The sequence below is a fragment of the Arachis hypogaea genome, chromosome 14 (assembly GCF_003086295.3).
Source record: "Arachis hypogaea cultivar Tifrunner chromosome 14, arahy.Tifrunner.gnm2.J5K5, whole genome shotgun sequence".
Lineage (NCBI taxonomy): Eukaryota > Viridiplantae > Streptophyta > Magnoliopsida > Fabales > Fabaceae > Arachis > Arachis hypogaea.
The window spans coordinates 70,212,121-70,219,427 of record NC_092049.1 but is presented as its reverse complement, the minus strand read 5'-3'; the positions used below and the strand labels follow the sequence as shown (position 1 = coordinate 70,219,427).

The window sequence follows — 7,307 nt, the reverse complement described above, 5'->3', positions numbered from 1 at the left end:
TCAGAGACTACAGTTGCTAAGTCAGAGTGGCTCTGCTTAGAATTCTCTGTCTACTGCTGAGAAGATGTTGGAAAAGGTTTGCTATTGCCAAATCGTGTTCTCCCACCATTATTATTATTGAAGCCTTGATTAGGCTTCTGTTGATCCTTCCATGAGAGATTAGGATGATTCCTCCATGAAGGATTGTAAGTGTTTCCATAGGAATCTCCTATGTAATTCACCTCTTCCATTCCATGATTCTCAGGGTCATAGGCTTCTCCTTCAGAGGAGGCTTCCTTAGTACTGCCGGATGCAGCTTGCATTCCAGTCAGACTCTGAGAAATCATATTGACTTGCTGAGTCAATATTTTATTCTGAGCCAATATGGCATTCAGAGTATCAACTTCAAGAACTCCTTTCTTCTGAGTCATCCCATTATTCACAGGATTTCTTTTAGAAGTATATATGAACTGGTTATTTGGAACCATTTCAATGAGTTCCTGGGCTTCTTCAGGCGTCTTCTTCAGATGAAGAGATCCACCAGCAGAGTTGTCCAATGACATGTTGGACAATTCAGACAGACCATCATAGAATATACCTAAGATGCTCCATTCTGAAAGCATGTCAGAAGGACACCTTCTGATCAATTGCTTGTATTTTTCCCAAGCTTCATAGAGGGATTCACCTTCCTTCTGTCTAAAGGTTTGGAGTTCTACTCTAAGCTTGCTCATCTTTTGAGGTGGAAAGAATTTGGCCAAGAAAGTATTGACCAACTTTTCCCAAGAGTTTAGGCTTTCTTTAGATTGTGAGTCCAACCATGTCCTAGCTCTGTCTCTTACAGCAAAAGGGAAAAGTATAAGTCTGTAGACCTCAGGATTAACCCCATTGGTCTTGACAGTGTCACAGATTTGCAAGAATTCAGCTAAAAATTGATGAGGATCTTCCAATGGAAGTCCATGAAACTTACAATTCTACTGTATTAGAGAAACTAATTGAGGCTTAAGCTCAAAGTTGTTTGCTCCAATTGTAGGAATTGAGATGCTTCTTCAATAAAAGTCGGAAGAGGGTGCAATAAAGTCACCAAGCATCTTCCTTGCATCTCCACTATTGTTATTGGGTTCGGCCATGTCTTCTTCTTTTTCAAAAAGTTCTGTAAGGTTTTCTCCAGAGAGTTGTGCTTTAGCTTCCCTTCGCTTCCTCTTCAGAGTCCTTTCAGGTTCAGGATCAGCTTCAACAAGAATGTTCTTATCCTTGTTCCTGCTCATATGAAAAAGAAGAGAACAAAAAAGAAGGAAAATCCTCTATGTCACAGTATAGAGATTCCTTTATGTCAGTAGAAGAAGAGAAGAATGAGGTAGAAAGAGAATAAGAAAAATTCGAACACAGAGAAAGGGAGGGGGATTCGAATTTTAAGAAGAAAAGATGTGTTAGTAAATAAATAAAATAAATAAAAAGAGATGAGAGGTAGAGGGAATTCGAATATTAATTAAAAAAAAAGAAAATTATTTTTGTTTTTATTTTAATTTAAGTTAGAATTCGAATTTTAAGAAAAGAATTAAAATACATTAAAATTTAAAACAATTAGTTAATTAAAAAGAATTTTGAAAAAGTGGAAAGTTATTTTTGAAAATTAGAGAGAGAGGAAAGTAGTTAGATGTTTTTGAAAAAGATAAGAATTTTAAAATAAAAAAAAAGTTAAGTAGTTAATTGAAAAAGATTTGAAAATCAATTTTGAAAAGATAAGAAGTTAGAAAAAGATTTTAAAATTGATTTTGAAAAAGATATGATAGAAATCTATTTTGAAAAAGATTTGAGAAGAAAATTAAAAAGATTTAATTTTTGAAATTAAAGTTGATGACTTGACTAAAAAGAAACTAAAAAGATATGATTCTAGAATTTAAAGATTGAACCTTTCTTAATAGGCAAGTAACAACTTGAAATTTTTGACTCAAAATATTAAATGTTAGCAGTTAATTTGAAAATCATGAAATAAAAGTAAGAAAAAGATTTTGAAAATCAATTTTTAAAATTTTTTAAAATATTAAGAAAAAATGAAAAAGATTTGATTTTTGAAAAAGATTTGAAAAGATAAAATTTTTTTAAATTGAAATTTTGACTTGACTAATAAGAAACAACTAATGCGTTGTTCGAAATTTATGAGTGAGATAAGGGAAAGATATTATTTTTTTTTTTTGAATTTTTAATGATGAGAGAGAAAAACACCAAATTGAAACAAAACAAAAAAAAAACTATGAATCAAAACAACTAATGCGTGCAAGAACACTTTGAATGTCAAGATGAACACCAAGAACACTTTAAAGATCATGATGAACATCAAGAACATATTTTTGAAGATTTTTAAGAAAAGAAACACATGCAAGACACTAAACTTAGAGATTTTTAATGTTTAGACACTAACAAATTGAAAAGTCATATGAAAAACAACAACAAACACAAAACAAGAAAATCACAAGATTAAACAAAGGCAATTGATAAACCACTATTTTATGGTTTCTCTTGTACTCAATTGATGGGTTTTTATCAACTCTTTACCCACTTATTCATACTATTTGCATGTTTTACATTTTCCTTCCTGGTTTTGTGCTATGATTGAAAACATGCTTCTTTGATCTTATATTTGCTTATTATTAATCCTCTCTTATTACCATTAGATGCCTTGATATGTGTGTTAAGTGTTTTCAGAGATTATAGGGCAGGAATGGCTCAAAGGATGGAAAGGAAGCATGCAAAAGTGGAAGGAATACAAGAAGTTGGAGAAACTGCTAAGCTGTCCAACATAACCTCTTCGCACTCAAACGGCTATAACTTTAGCTACAGAGGTCCAAACGATGCGGTTCCAGTTGTGTTGGAAAGCTAACGTCCATGGCTATGATTTGATATATAATTTGCCATAGCTGCTCCGAAGTTAGGCGACGCGAACGCGTGAATGACGCATCCGCGTCACATCTGCGAACCTCAACCCGCGCGGCCGCATGGACGACGCCTCCGCGTCACTTGCCCGCGACCTGGACGTAACAGAAATCGCAGGGGGTGATTTCTGGGCTGCTTTTGACCCAGTTTTCAGCCTAGAACACACAGATTAGAGGCTATAAAGTGGGGGAATGCATCCATTCATAAGGGAGCTCGCCAATTTTTACTTTCCATGATTTAGATTTAGTTTTGAGAGAGGCTCTCTCCACTCTCTTTAGGATTAGGATTTAGATTTAGGATTTTTATTCGCTTTCAGGATTATCTCTTTTGATCAGGTTCAATATTCCTTTTATTTACTTTTGTAAGTCACTTTATGAATCCTTTCATGTTACAGATTACTCTTTTATTAATGTTATTTGAGGTATTTCAGTTTAATATTGATTTCTCTTATTTATGCTATTGTTGCTTTTACTCTGAAGACATTTTTATTCCAGTAGATTTACTTTCCCCCTTTTGGTTTTGGTTAAGAAATCAGTAACTCAGGAGTTGTCAAACTCAATCATGATTGATAATTGTTATCTTGTTAATTGAATTGAACTTCAATAATCCCAATCTTTTCTTAGGAAATAAATAGGATCCGAAGATCAAACCAATTAATCCCTTGACCCTCCTTTATTTTAGTAAAGGTTAACAAAGTGGAATTAAGATTCAATTCTCATCATCATTGATAAGGATAGCCAGGATAGGACCTCTAATTTCTCATACCTTGCCAAAAGTTTATTTATAGTCATTTATTTATTTCACTTGCTATTTAAATTACTTGTTCTTCATTTACTTTAATTGCTAATTAAACTATTCGTTCTTCATTCTTGAAACCCCCATTTACAATCTCCATAGCCAATAATAAGAACATACTTCCCTGCAGTTCCTTGAGAAGACGACCCGAGGTTTAAATACTCGGTTATCAATTTTAAAAGGGGTTTGTTACTTGTGACAACCAAAACGTTTGTAAGAAAGGTTGATTGCTTGGTTTAGTAACTATACATGCAATGAGAGTTTACTATAACCTTTAAACCATCAATCTTCAGTTCTTCAAAATGGCGTCGTTGCCGGGGAACTGCTAACGTGTGCCTTATTATTGGTTGTTGTAAATACTTTTTTTTTTACTTGTTTATTTATTTCTGTTTTTTATTTTTAATTTTATTTGCTACTATGAACTCTCACCCCTCTCGCTTTGAGTTTGGTTCTAACTTTGTTGAAGGAAATAGAAGTTACAGCAGGAATATGCATCAACGTCAGTCGAATCAAGGATGGATGGAGCCAAGAGGATCTAATCAACCCTTCAGGCAACAACACCCTCCAAGATATCATGGACAACGACCATTCTACAATGCATACCCAGCTGATAGATATGGTGGACAACCTTGTGACTACCAACAAGCCCCACCCCGTGCCTATAGACCAACCTCTCAACATAACCTCGAACCACCACACTCACAAGCTTCTCTTCACCATTTGCCACCATATGATCCTTTCCTACCCCAGTTCCAATCCAATCACCCCCAAGCACCACCACTTCCCTATGTTTCATGTCCAAATCCATCACCCCGAGAATCAGAGGTTCACCTCAAGGAAACAGTAATTAAACTTCAAACAACCATTCGACAACTGGAGCAAGCAGTAATTCAATTAGCTTCTAGACACGCGAACATTCAAGGACCAACCACAGCCCCATGTGGACAATCTAATGATGAGGGTAGCATGAAGGAAATACTAGAGACTCCAGTGGACAAGACAGAGCATGAATTCGTACTAGAACAAGTAGAAGAAGCTGTCATTGTACAAGAAGAAGAGTTGGTTGAAGATCTAGGAGACGCTGAACCTCCATGGGAATCCAGAGTTGAGGAGAACTCCGTCAAGGACGCTAAAGTTGATGCTAAGGAGGATATTGCACAATCCCCAAGGCAAGTCGTTTATGAAGAACTAGACAGAATAACCCAGGACACAAATTCCCTTGATGATGATAGTCACAAGTCTAGCTCTCTTAGTAATGAACTTGCATCCGCAAGTGAATTCTCTGAGATCGAAGAATCTTTCCCTAGTGAATACGAAGATGATGGAGAGGTAGATTTCTCTTAACCTCCAATCTATGACACAAGTGATGAGGAAGACATAGAAGACTTTGACTAGGACTCAGATGCATTTGAAGAACCTTACAAGGAAGTGGAGGAATTCACAGAAGAGCACAAGGGAGAAGAACTTACAGAACCACCAGAAACACCTACCCCAAGGCCATTACCGCCTAATACAAGCTTCAAGTGGGTACAATCCTTAACCTTTAACTTTACTTATTCACTTGAATATGGTTTGCTTGAAACAGATGGCCAGCTTAGAGCTCTTTGCGGCTTTAAGAGTAAGAGGAAAATGGCTCGCACTCAGAGCTGGTGCACAAGGTTCAATAAGGTTCCACGCTTCAACTCGAAGTGCACGCATTGGTATCACGTTCAATCGAATGGATCTCGGAAAATGTTTGGTCATCTTGGTGAGAATCTAATTTCCAAACCGCCCGGATGGAAAAGTATAGATCAAAACGAAGGCGGATTTAGAACTAAAGTTTGGGATTCTGGAAAATATTCTGATATTCATCACCCCGGGAGCCTGAAAATCTGTTTGAAGCTGCTCAGAAGCTTCACATGCCTAGTTTGGGACCCAGGAGGCTGTTGGCATTCCAAACATTGGTGGAGATTTCTGGATGAATTTAAACACAAGCCACCATAACAGGAAGCTCATCTAATGTCCAACTTAAGGACTTTAACTAAAACTGCTAGGTGGGAGACAACCCACCATGGTATGATCGTTCATTTTTTTTAATTTTTATTTTGTTTTGTTTGTTTTCAAGTTTTATTTTATTTTATAATATTGAACCTGAAATTTTGCATCGCATTCATATTAATCATTGCATTCTGCATACTGCATAAAAAAAAAGCACGCACGCGACGCGACAGCGTCGCTGACGCGTCCGCGTCACCAGTGCAATAGGAAGAAAAGAAAATGAACAGAAAGTCATGTGAGAGCGTGGCTGGAGGCGTGCCAATGGCACAAATCATCCCACGTGACCGCATCGCAGATGCGACCATGTCACATGGGAATAATGGCCTCCCACGCGACCGCGTGCCCCACGCGGCCGCGTGACCAAGATTTCGACGTCAAAGTGGTGCACACCCAAAAGTTGTGCAAGAGTGGTGCTGGATTGGTGCTGAACGCATAATCCTTCCCACGCGGCCGCGTGACCCACGCGACCGTGTCATATCCCTTTAAAGCCCACTCACGCGATCGCATGCCCCATGTGATCGCGTCACTTAAAATTTGGCACTAATATGATTTTGAACAGAGAGTTGTGCGAGAGCGAGGCTGCCTTCGCGCTAGCAGCATAAAACGTGTCACGCGACCGCGTGACCGACGCTACCGCGTTGATTAACTTAAAGCGCAAGTCACGCGACTGCGTGCCCCACGCGTCCGCGTCACTTGCGCTGCACAGCTTATCCTAATTTGCCAAATATCTTATCTTTTCTTCCCCAATCCTAATTTTTCGTCCCTCCTTTCTTACTTACTTCTTCTTCCGTTCTTTCCCTTCTCATTCTTCTTATCTTTCATTTTATTTTACTTAATTTATTTGAATATTTCATTCATTGCATTTTAATTTTGTGCATATTTTTCTTTTCTTTTCTAAATTTATTATTTTACCATTGGTGTTCAAATGTTCTTATTCAACTGTTATATTTTTTCTAGTATTATCTTGGTGCTTATGACTTGTTTTATTCTGGTTAGGTAATATTATTTAAATCAATGCCAATCTTTTATACCTGTATTACTTTTTACATTGACATGAATTTATATTATCTCTCTTTCCCCACTCTCTTCTCCATTGTTTCAATTTTGCACCACTGGTATGCCATGGCTTCTATTGTTTTCTCACTTACATGTTGAAGCTTCCATGTAAATGAGACCCTTATCATTTGGCATTAACCCACTTATACTTTTTTTATTTTCTTATCTCTATTTCTGTGTTATTCTTCTTCCCTTTTTCTTTCAGGAGGGCCACCCGGAAGGGAACCGGAAGACGTTTACATGGGGAGACAAACAAGTCCATCAGCACAATCCTTGAAGAAAAGCATCAGTTGGAACAGCCCGTCCACCTGCACATCTCAGCATGCACCGAGGACGGTGCAATCTTTAGGTGAGGGGAGGTCGATACCGATCTCCATGGGTTAGTACCTTTCTGTTTCAACACCAATGTTTAAATTTTCTTTGTTAAATTAGTTGTTGCATTTGCATATTTGTTTGATTTTATGCATCTAGTTACTACTTGGTTAAAGTAATAAAATTCTTTTAAGACC

The 7,307-nt window shown here is 37.3% G+C and overlaps 1 non-coding gene across 1 annotated transcript; it reads left to right on the top strand.

Moving 5' to 3' along the window:
- The first annotated feature begins 596 nt into the window (after positions 1-596).
- Positions 597-704, top strand: LOC112746196 (small nucleolar RNA R71). The gene has a single exon (XR_003174091.1). It is a non-coding gene; the product is annotated as a small nucleolar RNA R71 (small nucleolar RNA).
- Positions 705-7,307: the final 6,603 nt, after the last annotated feature.